Raw genomic sequence first — 19,372 nt, forward strand, 5'->3', positions numbered from 1 at the left:
TGTTTTTACCTATCGCTAATGTCTCTTTTTTATATTTTATTCATACATTTTGTTTCATGGTCTAATCAAAATATATATTTTGTATATATTATCTGCACTTCATATATATGTATATATATATATATATATATATATATATATATATATATATATATATATATATATATATATATATAGAGAGAGAGAGAGAGCGAGAGAGAGAGAGATAGATAGATAGATAGATAGATATTTCTTTTTTTTGCGTACCCCCTGGAACCTGCTTACGCACCCTCTGGGGTACACACTCCCACGATTGGGAATCACTGCACTACACTACACTACTTGTTGGAAAATGTATTTCCATTACTGGAAAAGCTGCACTATTTTGTTACTATTTACAGTACTTAGTACTCACCAACACTGTCTTTTTAATCACTCATCAGACATTACATGAAAATAATTAGCACTGTTTTGACTTACAGCACTGTTTGAAAATTACAGGTTTCCATTCATGCATGAAGGTCTGTATAATTAATGTAATGTATTATTAATGGAGTACAGATTGCAGTTTTAAAGCAGTCTATTGGAGCAGCATGTTCAGGCAGGGCTTAGCAGCAGGGACACATCAGGGCCAGATTTCTACAGCTGTTAGTGGACTTTTAAATGAAGCGCAGAGGTGTTCTTCGACAAGCTGTGAGGTTCACTACAAGTATGGATTATGTTTTAGGCTAATGCAATACATGCATGTAAATATGCAAGAATTGGGTCATAAATTAATTTAGTAAAACTTTTATGAAATGATTGTTTCAATACAATTTGTGGCATTATGTCAGTTACAACAGAAAATAATTTGTACTCATCCTTTATTTTGTAAAAACATATGCTTTCGAGTCTATGAAATTTCAATGGAAGTCTATGGGACAAGGCAAGGAGGAACATTAAAATACACACTGTTTCGAAAGTATAGCCAAAACAAATAGATTATAAAATACATGTTAACACAGGATTGGTGTGATAGAATTACTAACAACCTTGTCTCTGCAAAATTAAATCTAATATTTCAACTCATGTTAGGACAATGAAAAGCTAAAAACATGGTAACCTTCACATGATATCCAGAAATGTATCTGCCTAGCAGCATAGTCTCACCACTAAAATAATGCTTTAGAATTACAGTTTCACTACTCAAACAACACATATTATTTATTTTATTTTTACTCAAAAATAGGAGCTTCACGTTTCTACTTTCAAACTGTCATAGACTTTCATTGTAAGATCATTACTGTAAATATGTTTGTTTGTTTGTTTTTACAAACAGAGGAATGATGAAGAATTATTCTGTGGTAATTAACAACTTAACTTGTTTTGAATCCAGAATACTTCTTAAAACCACTCATTCAATCACTCATTATTTATCATGTACATTTATATTGTCCATGCTATGTAATCAAGAACTAATTCATACATACAGTACATTGACAAGCTTGACTGGCTTCCTGTCAAGTACAGAATTGACTATAAAATGTTACTTTCTGTTTACAAAGCACTACATAATTTGGCCCCTAAATATCTGTCAGACTTGCTTCAGCCATATACTCCGTCTAGAACTCTGAGATCTTCAGATTTTGGTTTACTCTCTCTGCCTAGATCTGGACTAAAAAAACATGGTGATCGAGCAATTGTAGTCGCTGGACCGAAACTATGGAATAGTCTACCTCTACATACTAGATTAGCTCCCTCAATTTCAACTTTCAAGTCTACTCTAAAGACATATTTATTCTCTTTGGCTTTCAGTATTCTTTAATTATTGTGACCTGTTTTATCTTCTTATTATTGTATTTTTATCTACTTTGTTTGTATGTTTTATTTTCCTGCAATAACCATTTTACCTTGTACAGCACTTTGGTCAACCATGGTTGTTTTTAAATGTGCTCTATGAATAAATATTGATTAATTGATTGATTGATTGATTGATTGATTGAAGCTGACACGGCAAGAGGAATTTTAGAATGACCTAATAGACAGACTTTGCTGTTCCTGCACTGAGAATTCATACCAAATGCACAATAAGGAATATAAAGAGAGAACAGATTTTGATTTTTGCCATTGTTATTATTATTATTATTATTTTGTAAATACCTGTTTTTCTTGGTAACTTGCTAACTAAAATTGTAATTAATGGGTAATTAATGGCTCTTTGCAATTTGTGATTTGTACATGTTGTTCAAATGGATTTCCTTGACAAGTCGGTGAACTGATGAACTACTATGTGATTAGCATGCAGTTTCATATGGTTTTTGCTTCTGTAAAAACATCAGAACAAAAATGTAATCATTGAGAGATCAGGTAGCCTTGCCTTCAGATATGTGGTCCATTAAACAGAAGGTCAATTTGATTCCTTGTGTTGGCAGTTAATACTATTCTGCTCTCTAATGCACTCTTGTGTGAGCCACTTTCCTCTTCTGTGCTGTCCTGTAGTTAGTTTCACTCTGTTCCAACAAGACATCATAGTGATATATTTTATTGGCAGAACGGGACAGGTTCCGCTGTACCTTTGCAACAGAGCATCATGATGGCGGCAATTGTTTTGTTGTTTTTGTTTGTTTGTTCTGTGTTTAGTAATCTTTTTACCAGAGACGAACTGCTGAACATTTGACAGCATATACCAGATAATCTTTTCCCGGTTTTTGAATATTCAGATGTTTTGCTGGACATTTTAGTTGGAGGCATGGCTGTGTTGTTCAAGAGGTGCAGGCAAGGTAGACGAGCTGGCGCGCTGGTCAAACTCCGTCGGTGCGGTTTTCGAACAGCGCTGCTGAGTATTCATCTAGCGAATCTCCGCTCTCTTCCTAACAAAATGGACGAACTACATCTCCTCACCCACACAAACAAGGACTTTTCAACCTCTGCTGCCTTGTGCTTCACAGAAACCTTGCTGAGTGAAGCCATTCCGGACAGCGCGTTACATCTGCCGGGCTTCCAGCTGTTCAGAGCGGATCGCATTGCGGAGTTAACGGGGAAAACGAGAGTCGGTGGAACATGCTTTTGCATCAATGAAAGTTGGTGTACAGATGAAACAACGTTAAAGAAGATGTGCTGTCCTAATTTGGAAGCACTCTTTATTAACTGTAAGCCTTTCTACTCGCCACGGGAGTTTTCCTAGTTTATTCTGGTGTTTACATCGTGCCAAACGCGTGTTTGAATGCCCCCTCCTGCTACTCAACCTGCACTTGAGATCTGTGAAGACGATGTGTGCCATGTCTTTCGAAAACAAAAGATAAGGAAAGCACAAGGCCCAGACAGCGTTTCACCTGCATGTCTTAAATCCTGTGCTAACCAGCTAGCCCCCATCTTCACACTGATTTTCAATAGATCACTGGAGCAGTGTGAAGTTCCCTGCTGCTTCAAATGCTCAATCATCATTCCTGTCCCAAAGAAACCAAAAATCACAGGACTTAATGACTACAGACCTGTCGCTCTGACATCTGTGGTCATGAAGTCATTTGAGAGACTGGTGTTGGCCCACCTGAAGGACATCACTGGACCCTTTCTAGATCCCCTTCAATTTGCTTATCAAGCAAACAGGTCTGTGGATGATGCAGTCAACATGGGATTGTATCATATCCTGCAACATCTGGACAGACCAGGGACATATGCAAGGATCCTTTTTGTGGACTTCAGTTCGGCTTTCAACATCATCATCCCAGCTATACTCCAGACTAAATTACACCAACTCTCTGTTCCCATGTCTATCTGTCAGTGGATTACCAGCTTTCTGACGGAAAGTCAGCAGCTTGTGAGACAGGGGAAATTCACTTCCAACACCTGTACAATCAGCACTGGTGCCCCCCAGGGATGTGTGCTCTCCCCACTACTCTTCTCCCCCTACACCAATGACTGCATCACCAAGGACCCCTCTGTCAAGCTCCTGAAGTTTGCAGACGACACCACTGTCATCGGCCTCATCCGAGATGATGATGAGTCTTCATACAGAAGGGAGGTTAAACAGCTGGCTGTCTGGTGCAGTCAAAACAACCTTGAGTTTAACATGCTCAAAACGGCGGAGATGATTGTTGACTTTAGGAGGAACACCCCAACACTGTCTGCCCTCACCATTCTAAACAGCACTGTGGCAGCAGTGGAGTCATTCAGGTTCCTGGGCACTACCATCTCACAGGACCTGAAGTGGGAGACACACATTGAATCCATTGTGAAAAAGGCCCAGCAGAGGTTGTACTTCCTTCGCCAGTTGAGGAAGTTCAACCTGCTACAGGTGCTGCTGATACATATTTTTTTCCCCCAGGCTATCCATCTCATGAATAGTTAAAACTGCCCCATTGAGCAATAATTAATGTGCAATATACAGCTTAGTCTTTTTATATGTATAGATATGTGTATGTATGTGTGTATGTATATACAGTTGTGCTCAAAAGTTTGCATACCCTTGGAGAATTAGTAACATATGTACCATTTTTAAAGAAAACATGAGTGAGCAGGAAAAACACATTTCTTTTATTTCTTATGGGATTCACATTCAACTGTAGGTTATAACAGAATGGCACAATCATAAAACAAAACATAGCAACAAAGAAAAAAATGAAATGATCCCTGTTCAAAAGTCTGAATACCATTAGTTCTTAATACTGTGTATTGCCCCCTTCAGCATCAATGACAGCGTGCAGTATTTTGTAATAGTTGTCTATGAGGCCCCAAATTCTTGCAGGTGGTATAGCTGCATAGCTGCACATTCGTCTTGGCAAAATGCCTCCAGGTCATGCAAAGTCTTTGGTCGTCTTGCATGAACTGCACGTTGAGATCTCCCCAGAGTGGCTCAATGATATTAAGGTCAGGAGACTGTGATGGCCACTCCAGAACCTTCACCTTTTTCTGCTGTAACCACTGGAGGGTCAGCTTGGCCTTGTGCTTAGGGTCATTGTCATGCTGGAAAGTCCAAGAGTGTCCCATGCGCAGCTTTTGTGCAGAAGAATGCAAATTGTCTGCCAGTGTTTTCTGATAACATGCTGCATTCATCTTGCCATCAATTTCCACAAGATTCCCCGTGCCTTTAGAGCTCACACACCCCCAAAACATCAATGATTCACCATGCTTCACAGTGGGGATGGTATTATTTTCACTATAGGCCTTGTTGACCCCTCTCCAAACATAGCGCTTACGGTTGTGACCATAAAGCTCGTCACTCCAAAGGCGTGTCAAGGTGTTGTCGGGCATATTGTAATAAAGGCTTCTTTCTGGCAACTCGACCATGCAGCTCATTTTTGTTCAAGTATCGTCGTATTGTGATCCTTGCAACAACCACACCATCTTTTTCCAGAGCAGCCTGTATTTCTCCTGAGGTTACCTCTGGGTTTTTCTTTGTATCCCAAACAATTCTTCTGGCAGTTGTGGCTGAAATCTTTCTTGGTCTACCTGACCTTGGCTTGGTATCAAGAGATCCCTGAATTTTCCACTTCTTAATAAGTGATTGAACAGTACTGAATGGCATTTTCATATCTTTTTTATATCCTTTTCCATCTTTATAAAGTTCCATTACCTTGTTACACAGGTCTTTTGACAGTTCTTTTCTGCTCCTCATGGCTCAGTATCTAGCCTGCTCAGTGCATCCACGTGAGAGCTAACAAACTCATTGACTATTTATACACAGACACTAATTGCAATTTAAAAAGCCACAGGTGTGGGAAATTAACCTTTAATTACCATTTAAACCTGTGTGTGTCACCTTGTGTGGCTGTAACAAGGCCAAACATTCAAGGGTATGTAAACTTTTGATCAGGGCCATTTGGGTGATTTCTGTTATCATTATGATTTAAAAAGGAGCCAAACAACTATGTGATAATAAATGGCTTCATATGATCACTATCCTTAAATAAAAGACTGATCATGTTTTTTTGCATGATCAGTCATATTTTCAAAATCAATGCCAAAATTTCACAATTTCTGCCAGGGTATGCAAACTTTTGAGCACAACTGTATATATATATATATATATATATATATATATATATATATATATATATATTGGCTATTCTGTATTCTTTATATACTATCTTTTCTTTTCAATATTTATTTCTTTTTTATTCAATTTTTTTATATTTTTTAAAAGTCTTGTTGCTGTTTTGTATTGTTGTGTACTGGAAGCTCCTGTCACCAAAACAAATTCCTTGTATGTGTAAGCATACTTGGCAATAAAGCTCATTCTGATTCTGAAAAATACCATGTATAGAAATTCTTTGCTTTTCTGTAACAACTGCATGGGGCAAGAGATGTGTTAGCACCCAAGTGCAGGGATATGATTAATTCAAAAATTAGATGAAGTCAATTCAGGATTCAGTTCTCATAACAAGAACAAGGCAGAAGGCACTGCATTTGATCTGGTTTCTTCATGTTTGTACAGGAGGAGCCTCGCTGGACCTGAAGGCCTGTCTACCCAAAGCTGCAAAATGGATCCTGGACATAACGTGGCTCAACATGGTGGAACTGAGCAAGCTCTGGCAGTTCTTTGACATTCTAGATCAGGTGTGTGGTTAAATACATATACACACTTGGTCTCTTAAATGATCAGACACATCTAAACATGGGTCAGGCATATTGGCACACACACACACACACGTAGTATCAGTCACTCTGAGCTCCTCTTCCTCATTAAATCCTTCTCACCGCTCCCGATCAGTGGTAAACATGTCAATATTTGATTCATCTGGTCTCCACGCACACACAGGCACAAATAAATTCACGGCCACTCACACTGACGGCTGATTGGCAGGCCGCGGCTACCCAGGGGAACTTCATGCTCAACGCAGTGTGAAATGAGCTCACTTTGGCAAATTTTAAATCAATTACTTGTGGCTGAAATAAACCGGATTAGATGTGTTTTATTTAACTAACCATTTCTGGAGCTATACTGCAGCGACATAGGCACATTGCTAATGCACATACAAGATTTTGTTACATAATCTGTCACAACACACACCTTGTGTCTAAGAGTCAGTGTTTTTGGTATTTGTCTTTGAATCAGTTTTGATTAGACAGAAACATTTACTGAAGAATGTTTTTATCTGATGATTTATTTGGTTTCAACCATCACTAAAATAATGGTAAAAAAGGACAAAACAATTGGAGTTTTATGGCTTTTAGTCAAAGTCCATTAGCATTGAGACCACCTTTATGCTTTTGAACTTTTAAGTTGACAAAAGTTTCTCTTCTGGGGAAACAGACCTAAAATATTGTTGACATCCTGCACTCAAAGGCGTATCCACATTTTTGTTGAATCAAATGTTCTTTAGAATGAGAATGTTCCTCCCTCTAAAACCACCTGTTTCCAACTAACAATCGCAAGTAGTCAATCATGGTTCAATGCTATTGAGGTAATGGGATAGAAACATTCATTTAAATATAAAAGTCTTTCACATGGCACTTCATATATCAAGTCATATATCAAATGAAAGCTCTTATTCTCATGAATGTGACTATACAGTTATTTATTTTGTTGTCCTAACCACAGTTTAAAAGATTTTCAAAAGAATCACAAAATTAAATATGATTTCTGTATGTCATCAACTACATATGTCTCATTTATGCGCCGATTATTGCTGCTGTTAGCCCCAAATAGCTAAAAACTTCATGTCTGCTTTTACGTTAGGCAGTTTTCTAAAAAAAATAAGCCATTTTTTACTTGTCTGTGAGCTTGCTTGGCTAAATAATCTGTTGTTACATTTTAGATGTCAAAATATGCCATCCAGCAGGAAAAGCATGCTAAAAAAAACTTATCATAAAAATGTTTTCTATTGATGCTTTCTAATGACACCTAGATTGAGCTTCTAGTCCACTCAGAGGCTGAGATATTTAATGAAACAATGAGGGTGGTGCAAAAACTGAAAATTAGACTGACTGTCTATGGACGAGCAAATCTGTGAGGGCTAAAATGCTTTGGAGCGCCACCTACATTTCAGATCTGTATATTGTGATGGAATGTGATAGAGAAAAAAAAATGTCTAGTATTTGCTGCCATCTAGTGGAACAAAATAAGACTTTTCAAAATTAGAGTGAACAAACCAGAATTACATGCTTACAAAGTTGGGACAAAAAAAAAAAAAAAAAAAAAGCCCAAAAATGCATTAGAGTTTAATGAGTTAAAAAGGGGATGAACTGAATAAAAAAAAAAAAAAGAAAAAAAAAAAGAAAAGAAAACTGTGCTCATCAAATAGTTTTCATGTGTTCTTTTTGTGTGTGAAGTTTTTCACAATTTGTAATCAACTTTTGGCATTCACTAGTTCATTTTAAATGGTTTTGCAGTAAGCCAGATACTTTTTTTTGAAGTACAAATATTTAATGTAGTCTCACATTGGTTATGAGATCATTATACTGAATGCAAAATAATTATAAAATAATTAGCATATTGCTTGGCTGATTAAAATGTAGATGGTTTAGATGGAGTATTGGAGTATTAGGTCAACACTTTCCAAAAATATTTAATGTTAGCTATCCAAATGTAGGGCTTTACTGGTTGTTTAGATCGGTGTTACTATCAGAAATAATTAATAATTATTTCTTTAGTTATTAATTAATATTTAAATTAATTAATTTAATCTAACTCATTAAAACCTCATATGGGGCTCCAGTAAATGTAGTGTGCTACGTTTAGGAGCAAGTTTGGTTATTAGCAATAGTTAATAATTATCAAAGACAATTACTAATTATTAAAATCAATAGAACATTGATGAGAATCAATGTTAGCTTTTTTAATCCTTTAAAATCAACAATTATCAAAGATAATCGTTAATTGTTAACATCGATGAAACATTAATTAAAATTAACACTAGCTTATTGATCATTCAAATTCAAAAATCACCAAAGATAATTATCAATTATCAAAAATCAATAGAATATTAATAAGGATTAACATTGACGGGGCACCACCCTGGAATCAGGGACTAATAACCAAATAGTAAGATAGTCTCAATATTAGATTGTTTTCTTAGGAAAATCGACATCCGAAGAATATTGATTTTCGGGAAAAAAAAACAATGAATGAAGGTTTGAATCCGAGCACTGACATCCCGTCAGCATGACACAGGTGTATGCAAAACAAACCAAAACACTTCTCTTTGTAATATAAACCAAGTTTATTTATGCAGTAATATCAATTAATAATTAATACAATGCAGTCAATAAACTTCCGACTTACAACTACAAACTAAACAGTGATATGATTAGATATGGAAATAAAATAATCCTATAACACATAAGGTGTGTGTGTGACAGTGTGTGTGTGTCAGTGTGGTTAGTACGAGAGAGAGAGAGAGAGAGAGAGAGAGAGAGAGAAGTGACAGCCCTAAAGCCGATTCGCGATAGTGGGAGAGAAAGCAGCTCTCAGTTTATCACTCAGAGACGTGGTTTTACGAGCGGGGCTCGTAAAAGTCCCGCGTTATTTGACTCTTTAATGGATGAACTCAGTTGCTGTCTCACCCGCGATGGTGAAATTGCACGACAATCCAATTTGTTGGACCACAATACAGCAAAACAAATTTGTGATAATTAATACCCTGAGTATTAATAATGAGCGGACATGGCAGTCCGTAAACTGAACAAGCAAAAACCTTGAAACACAAGAATAACACATTATAATATTCTATCTCTGCCCAGACGTAAACCTCTTAATTGAATCGCATGAGGACACAGGTAGAATGTGTTTTCCTCTGTCCTTTAACTCTGACCCGGTTCCTTGAGGCTCGGGTGATGAGGGGAGGCCGTTTCCTTGCTCTGTTAGCGGGCGGTATGGCTGTTGATTCTGGGCGGGCTGGCAGAGAACTCAGAAATATCGACTTGATTGAAGATGGAAGAGAAATCTTTAATCTCTTCACTTCTGTAGGCAAATGGATGAAGATGCGAATTGCTCGGCGGTCTCCTTCGGATCCGTTAGAGTGTTCGGTTGAACACAGTGTAATCTCAACACGTCCAGCGAGATGGAGATTGTATGACCACAGTTTCAAGTCGGACATTACTTCCTTGTGCCACGTGGTTGCATCGGAGAGCAGTGATAAACTACGACTATACTCGGTGAACAAAGTCGCTGGAAGCGAATCTCGGAAGCATTTAAGAGGTATTTCTACCCCTGATGATGTCATGGTTTGAGGGACGTTCGGTTGTGTGCCTCATCCAATAGGAGCTGAGAGTTCGATCCTTTAGTGAGCAAGGCTTCATGGATTTGTAGTCTGTTTTGGACTCCCTTTGTTTGATTTTGGCGTGATTTTTATCAGTAAGATTTACGACTTGGAATGTGGGGGCTTGAGTTAGTTTTTTACAACTGTATTAGGCCTGCCTTTGTCTTCTATCTGAATACATGAGGCCCAACACAAACAAGTACCAGATTCACTCCCTATACATTTGTATGCTTATGTGCGACTGTGTTATCAGATTGGCCATCATAAGAAACAATGGAAAAACTGGTTTGATCGTGAGGCACCAGAAGAAGAACCGACAAACGCGAGATTCCAAATATGTACGATCAGGCTCTGGACTGCTTCAGGCAACTGCTTCTGATTCGATCCTGGTGTCCAGATAGTACCATCGCTCAGGTATGCCACTTATGAATGAACTAATGAAGAAGTGAAGTGGTTGATTTGATCCTCACATTACATTTGAGACCACTGTTAGGGTGGATCTCAGAGAAACTATCAAAAAAAAAAAAAAAAAAAAATAGAAACTTTGATTATGCATAAATAAAGTTTTTTTTAGGATGTTTGAGATTTATCTTTATATAATATTAATATTATTAATTATATTTATAAGTACATTTGAAAAGTGCAATTGTAAAAATAGGTAATGGTAGTATTTGTCATGGTAGTATTTGATTAAATTAACACTTTGATGCATGAATTATTAAATCACAAAGTGAAAAAATAACCATATTTCTTTTGAAGCAAAATACAGTCATTGCCATTTTTTCTCTAAATTATAACATTTTAGAAAGTTACACATCTGTCCATTACAATTCAAAATCATTGTAAATTTTTCAGAGATATTTGGTACATCACTGCTTTCATTGGCTTTTTTAAATTTTTTGTTGTCAAAAAAAAAATTACCCCTTACATACTGTATAAAAAGGGCAGTCATAGAGAATTATGATTAAGGATCTAAATTTGTGGTGTGGATGTAACATCGCACCCTGAGTGGATAAAAATGGCTTTTAAATATCTGAAGTGATTATCATGCATCAAAGGGATGATTTATGCTAATTTAAAATAAATAAATCTTTTTGTCTGGACAGGATGATTTTTATGAAGGTATTACAGTAATGAGAATGAGATGAAAACAATGTTACAATGTAAAAAGTAAGCTTAAAAAAAGCTCTCAAGTCTTAAAATAAGCTTCATTTTTTTATTTCAGTAGTTTGCAGGTTAATGTAATCCTGTAGTAAAGATAGTGTAAACGAGTTTGGCTCACTGTCCCTGGAAGAGGGCTCAAGACTTAACCCGAGCTCGAATACCCCCCAGGACTTGTAGAGTTATTGATGAAAGGAAAGGATGAAGGAGATGGGGTGGATGGAGGGAAGCCAGAAGAATCGTCGCCACCATGGAGGTAAGCAGCTGTTTATATACGCTTACTCTGGTGATGAGATTGGTTGGATTAAATGTTCCTCCCAAACTTTGTTATGAAACTCCATTCAAAAGTTTCCTTATTCATTGGTTTTAGAGACCCTGATGAATGAATGTTACACTATGATTACATTGTGATTATAACATGCCTATTTGCCCATGACTTGCTAAGTCTTGTGTATAATTGTAGTATTTCTTGACCGTCAGGTTTTTCATCCCCTTTCATCACATCAGACTAATTATATGTTGTTTAATGTGTAATTGAAAGGCACAGAAGTACATCATGGATTCAATGGGTGAGCGGTACGCCGAGGGGGTGATTCTGGACCTGGAGAAGACCTGGAAGGAGTCGGACCCCCGCACTCCTCTCATTTGCTTCCTGTCCATGGGTTCTGACCCAACAAACTCAATCATCGCCCTGGGCATGCGACAGAAAATAGAGACATGTTATGTTTCCATGGGACAGGGGCAGCGAGTTTCATGCAAGCAAGTTTCTGCAGCACTCCATGTCCAATGTATGTTTTCACACATTCACACAGTTCATATGTTTGTTCATATTCATGGAAACAGTAGGGAATTGAACTTTTTTGGCTCCAACTTTGTCTGTCTGGTTCAAACTTTAACTCTATTGTTACTCCTCATAAAAACCACTTAAAAACTTAACTCATAAGTGCATGACTGATTAATTATAAAGAACCAGCTCATCACTCATTCATACTAATCATACTGTATGTTGATTGTTCCCTGCAACCAGCAAGTACAATCCAATAGAAAGATATGTTTTCTATAGATTCTCTTTTTATTATTTCACAACGTCCAGTCTTTCTCTGTCATTACTTTCAAGACTTACATCTCAGCCAAAACGTCATTTCTTTTGGCATAGCGCTGTCAATTCTGAATAGCAGTGCAGGAAACAATTTCAGGGTATTTTATTAAATCAAATATCTCTTTATCTCTCTAAGGGAGGCTGGGCTTTACTGCTGAACTATCATTTGGGTCTGGATTTTATGGACGAGCTCATGGACACAATCACAGAGACAGATAGTGTTCATGACACCTTCAGACTGTGGATGATCACTGAAGTCCACAGACACTTCCTATCACTCTCCTTCTGATGGCAATCAAATTCACCAACAAGTCTCCACAGGGACTGAAAGCTGGGCTTAAGAGGATTCACGTAGGTGAGCCTGGCCTCTATATGACTGTATGAACTGCTGTTGTATGGAAAGGGCTGTGTAAAGATTCTTCAAATATCTCTTCTTGAGCGGAGATAGAATGGTAAACGCATATTGGTTTGGAATGACATGAGGGTAGGTAAATAATGACAGAAGGTTCATTTTTGGTTATACCATTCCTTTAATTGATGAAAGTCATAAAACTGATAACATCTTCCAGGTATCAGTCAAGATCTTCTGGATGTGAGCAACATGGTCCAGTGGAGGCCGATGCTGTATGGTGTGGCATTCCTTCATTCCACCATCCAAGAGAGGATAAAGTATAAACCTTTGGATTGGAACATTCCATATGAGTTCAACCAAGCAGGTGAAATTGCATTATTTTCATTTTAAAACATGATTCTAGTCAAATGGATTCACATAGATTCTAGTCAAATGTCTTTCCAGTGTTGTATTATTGAATAATAACAAAGTAGTTTTAGGCTTTTTGCACCTTTGCGGGAAGGTCCTTTTACGTTTGATTTATTGACCAAAAATGTTTGGATTTATACTGGCATCTCTGTCAAGGGTCTATGCAAAACTTTTCCAAATAAACTCAGCAGCTGGCATATTCATTTGAATGAGTGTTTTTGCAGGATGTTTTCTGGAACACTGCACGTACATGATCGGCGAGATCCGGTATGGCGGCAGGGTGACTGACGACTATAAAAAGCATCTCTTGAAAAGTATTGCGAAGGTGTGGTTCAGCAAGAACATGTTCAGCCCTGATTTCAACTTCTACAAGGGCTATAGCATTCCCAGATGCAGTGTGAATCAGTAACTCCAATATATTCAGGTGAGATATGGATAATAGAGTTTCAGATGAGACTGCTCAGTCAAGTGGGTCTACCTTTAGATGAAGGTGAGAGATTAAAGTGAGGCAATGTGGTTAAAGTAAATAAAATAGTGTTTCAAGAAACAAAATTGCCTGTGCCTACTTAAGAACATAAACTGGGCAACTTTTCAAAACAGAGCTTCGCATAATGAGTAAGTTGCCTAGTACTCTGGCTCTTAAGTATAACTCTTGAGTTGTAAATGTAAAGCAAGTGTGTTTTACAAAGAGCATCATTTCAGCTTTAGTACAAGTCCTTCAGTTTATTCTCACTCAAACTTCTGTATAAACCTCTGAAACTGCTCGAATGGACAAACAGCTATTGGACACAGTTGCTTGCCCAGCAGGGCCATAGCAACCATTATACCTGGGGGGAAACATGTCCTCCACACTTTCTGGGAAATAATCATTATAATTTTAAGAGGTTTATTTTGGTTTAAAATGTAGCTGTCCTGCTGGAAAATTGAGTTGTTTATTATCTGGTCATTAGCTAGTCCAAGCTGGTCTTTATCTGGTCCAAGCTAATCGCCTGTGTACCAATTTTCCTTGTTTAAACACTATATTATTAATAGTAAAGTATAGTATTCAAAATAACATCTTATTAGATATCTTTATTCAAGTCAAGACATTTTATTTGTATAGCACTTTTCACAACATACATCGTTTCAAAGCAGCTTTACAGGAAATCATGCATAAAAAAAAAAAAAAATTAAACTGTAATATCTATAATGTTTTACAGTGATCATTGTGTAGTTTGATTAAATATGATTGTAAACTGTGTATAGAAATTAAATAATTAAATAATACTTGTATTTAGAACCCCTGTGAGCAAGAAGGCGACTGTGGCAAGGAACACAAAACTCCATAAGGTGTTGATTAATGGAGAAAAATAACCTTGGGAGAAACCAGGCTCACTGTGGGGCCAGTTCCCCTCTGGCTAAACAACATGAATATAATGCCAATATTAATTATTTGTGTGCAGTGCAAGTCATGGTTTTAAATTTGTAAATTAAGTACGCATTAAGGTCCAGTGTTTTAAAAATAAAAATAAAAGATTTTTTATGAACTTTAAGATTAATGACTAATGTCTTTGAAGTCCATCCTGGATTAACTGCAGAAGTTCATATAGATGCATTGTCCTTTGTTAGTTGGCTGATGAAGGCTTTTGTTGGCAATTAAATGATAGTCTATTTATTACATTTCAAGAGTGTAATCCAAAGGCGATGCAGGCAGAGATAAATGATGAGGTGCATTGCAGTTCAACCGGCAGGTCATTTCGGTGAGGTTCGGTGGGGTCCATCCTAAATCCAAGGTTCAGGCAGTGGCATATGAAGTATCTGATGTCTTACTGTTGGAGTTGGCATCAGTTCATCCTCTGAAGTCAAAAGACTGAAGTGATGTCTGGCTAGCACCAGCTGTAGTTTGTCGTCATCTCTCAGCAACACATAGCAGTGGAGTCCGACACCAATCAGGAACAGAGCTGGATCTGGCAGGCTCTGGTAACCTCGGGATATGAATATTATTCTGCATATTATCTATTTTCAATAAACATCATAATAGCTAATGTAACAACAAGGTCCCCTCTTTCAGGATTTCATCTGTTAATTTTCAGTGCATTTTGTCTATTTTAAACTGGAGAGCATTGACTTATTAAAGGGATACCATTGAACTTTTAATGGAATAGGGACCCCAAAATGAAAGTCTGTTATCACTTTCTAACCCTCATGTTTTCAAACCATATGCCATTCTTTCATCCACTGAACACAAAAGTAGATGTTAGGATAAATGTTAGTGTCATTCACCATTCACTTTTATTGTTTGGAAAAAAAAAAGATGAATGAAAGTGAATGGTGACTGGGACACTCAGCATGTTCCACAGAAGAGAGAAATGCATATGGGCTTGGAACAACATATGGCTGAGTAATTATAACAGAATTTTCATTTTTGGGTGAACTATTCTTTTTAAGCCAAGCGTACACTACTCAACTTGTAGTCAGCGCTCTGCTACTGGGTGCATCAACTACACGACCATTTGTCCCCGACTGAGTGTGCACCTGGTATTAAGATTTTAATTAAGACTTTTTGGATGATCTGATCACAAGTGTACAGGTTAGACACATCACTGTTACACCTGGACATCTCTTTGACCACTTGTGTTCAGATTTTGAGTCTCTGATTTCATTAGGGCATACATCAATCATTATGACTGTGTATGACTGAATGATAAAGCGCTGGTCGGTCTCTCACTCATTGGGACAGGGCCCAAACTTGCTTTACTATGCAGGAGTGCGCATAGTACACGAATGTTCGTCATGAGATCTGGGACTTCTCGTCGCAGACCAGTCTCCGACTCAAAACATCAAAGGAGACGAGCTTGAGTGGTGTAGTGTCCACTAGGCTTTTACTACCTGTTTGAACTATCCTTTATGCTTCTGCCCTCAAGCTCAAGCTCGTCATTAGTTGGTCCAAGATGGTCATTATCTTGTCCAAGCTGGTCATTAGCTGGTCATTATCTGGTCCAAGCTGGTCATTAGCATGTTACTAGCTTATCCAAGCTGGTCTTTAGCTGGTCCAAGCTGCTTATTGGCTGGTTACTATCTGGTCCAAGATGGTCATTATCTGGTCTAAGCTGGTCATTAGTTGGTCTAAGCTGGTCATTTGCATGTTCTAGCTTGTCCAAGCTGGTCATTAGCTGGTCCAAGCTGCCCATTGGCTGGTTAATATCTGGTCCAAGCTGGTCATTAGTTGGTCATGATCTGGTCGAAGCTGGTCATAAGCTGGTCCAAGCTGCTCATTGGCTGGTTACAATCTTGTCCAAGCTGGTCATTAGTTGGTCCAAGCTGGTCATTAGCATGTTACTAGCTTGTCCAAGCTGGTCTTTAGCTGGTCCAAGCTGGTCATTATCTGGTCCAAGCTGGTCATTAGCTGGTTCAAGCTGCTAATTGGCTGGTTACAATCTGGTCATTATCTGGTACAAGCTTGTCATTAGTTTTTTATTATCTGGTCCAAGCTGGTCTTAAGCTGGTCCAAGCTGCCCATTGGCTGGTTAATGTCTAGTCCAAGATGGTCATTATCTGGTTCAAGCTGTTCATTAGCTGGACACAGTGTGGACTAAGCTAGTCATTAGCTGGTCCAAGCTGGTCATTATCTGGTAAATAGCTGTAGACCATTTTGGATAAGCAACAGTCCAGCTGCCAAGTGGTCTTACCAGCTTTAGCTGGTCAAGCTTGTTCTTGGAACATGGTAGCTGGTTTACCAGCTAATAACCAGCTTGGACGAGTTAGTAACTAGTATGGACTATGTTCCAAAACACAGCCACCAACTTAAGCTTGATTTACAGCAGAACGGTTGTCTAAAGAACTTTAAAATCAAGCAGAAGCCACTGACAATGGTTTATTTGCCAGTGGGCTTAACAAAAGTAAACAAATGAATCCCACTATGGCTAGTGCTCCCCTACCAATTACTCACTGCGCACAGTTTGTGCACGCCGAAAGAATGTAAACTTCCTGAGGAGAGATCACATGAACAACATAAATATTTGACATAAACATTGATTTTTATATTTAGGATTGTCGCAACAATACGCTTGTGCCCAATTATTACACTTTTATGCTAGAGTGACTCACAATTTTTGAAAGTCACCACTCATGTTTTGAGAGCCTGTTGTCTGTTCTTGTCTTATTGTCTTTTGTTGAATATGTTCAGGGGTGGCTGTTTTTCTTTGTTGATGCATGATTAGTTTCAAGCAATTATATATACTTGTTTAGCTATATTAAAGTTGTAATTGACTGTAAATACACCTGTAATTATTTGCTCTCATTCAAGAAAATAAAATTATGATGCCAATACACAGTAGAGTATTTAGAGTGAGGTACTGGTGGTAAGAACACTCAAAATTTCAGTCTGGCATATGAAAAACTAGTGTCTCTTAAAATAAAGCTGATATATCAGCATCGAAAATAGCACTGTTCAAAGGCCCATGTATACTCGTGACACCAACTCATAATAGACCTTCGGGTACCAAGGAACATAACCAGCCTCTCTCTGTACTTCTTTCTGTAGTACATTGAAAATAGTGAGTCATGTAAAGCAGCGATGTCCTCATGAGAGGTGTACTACAGCTGCCGGTACTGGAAGGCTCAACGTTATTCTGTCTGAGCTGATTGTGATGGATGTTTTTAGCTCAAATCACTGCAGGATGAATCTTTCAGATTCAATGGCAAACGGCGTTCTAAGAGCCCATCTCTGCTAGCCACAACCTTGTTCACTTTGTTACGCACAATGGACTTATCACCATTAGTGAATGAACCTGCACACACACTAACACAACCACACAGAAAAGCTCCTGGAGAAACATGCATTTTGCCTCAAAAGAAAGAAGGGGGAAAAAAATAGATGTCCCGCTAGCTTTCATTCAGACTTTTAGTGTAACATCTCTAAGCGCATGTTGTTTACAAGCAGCTTTTGTGTTGAATGGAAATTATGATGAATGAATAAAAAATGCGAGATGACTGGTATAGCTTGGACACAATGCTGAACACACATTAATCAACTAATAAGCTTATTTAATGATTATTATTCTTCAAAAAGTAAGAGAGATATGGGAAATAGTTTCCGTTCATTAAAACAGCAGCAAGATGCATAAGTTTACCTGGCTAATGAGAGTAAGCTCTCGAAATATTGATGATATTACTGAAAAACGATTGGAAGGCACTCTGTCTTTCACTGTATTTTTAGGATTTTTCAGTAAGTATACAATCATGTACCTTTATTAAATTCGGTAAATATAGTAATGATTGTTGTACCTTGAATGGATCATGTCTTTAGATGGACACAAAACATTTACTGCACACTCAGATATTTCGCTAATTGTTTACTCCTGGTGTTAAGATGTATTTTTGGTGATCCGATCACAAAAACCACGTACGAATGTGGTCAAAAACGCATGCAACCATATCACATTTGAGGTGTAAATGCTAATCCATCCTGAACTTCACGGATCTTCTTCAGTGTGTTTGAAAACAACATGCAAAGACACTTATGAGAAGCACGAACATCTGCAGCTCAGGTTAATACAGGTAATCCACTAACATAACGGATAATTCTACTTGGCATGTTGTGTTTGTGCTTAGCTAATTTCAGCTGCATCTGGGAGAAATATTGCACCATTTTTCTTTTCTTTTTTTTTTTTTGCACTTTCTTTGTCTTCTCTGACTTTGTTGCAGTTTATTATAATGCAGTAACACACTGATATGGTGACTGATGTACGTATGTCGTCATGAAACAGAGTCACTCCCCTCCACATCCGACCACAAGTGGTCACAGGAGACATATTTAAGCGATCAGGTGTAAACATCTATGTGTCTCACCAGAGGCTCGTTCTTCGTACGATGATTAGCGAGTTGTCTGGATTTCATTGTTGATGATTTGACCTGATCGTAGATAGTTACGTTCTTCGAAGAACATCTCAAAGTTGCTTTCATGGCAACAGGTCTGTAAGCTCAAACCTGCTCGGGTGCAGGCTTATTTAAAGGTGCTAAATAAGCACTTGACAGAGCCATTGAATTAGTCACGCCCCCTCATTCCAAAACCCTGCCCTCCAAAGACAATTTTGAGACCAAAACAGAGCAAAAGAGCTGCATTGTTTGTTCCTGTGGCTGTCAAATTCAACAGTGGCACAATAGCGCCCTCAACTGACAAACATTATGAATCATAGCCTCAATGATCCGCTTCAA

At 37.9% G+C, this 19,372-nt stretch overlaps 1 pseudogene; it reads left to right on the forward strand.

Annotated features, from left to right (window-relative positions):
* LOC127452690 (dynein axonemal heavy chain 5-like) overlaps nucleotides 1–19,372 on the forward strand; it is a 220,522-nt pseudogene that overhangs the window by 177,645 nt on the left and 23,505 nt on the right.

The sequence above is a fragment of the Myxocyprinus asiaticus genome, chromosome 15, assembly GCF_019703515.2.
Source record: "Myxocyprinus asiaticus isolate MX2 ecotype Aquarium Trade chromosome 15, UBuf_Myxa_2, whole genome shotgun sequence".
Classification (NCBI taxonomy): domain Eukaryota; kingdom Metazoa; phylum Chordata; class Actinopteri; order Cypriniformes; family Catostomidae; genus Myxocyprinus; species Myxocyprinus asiaticus.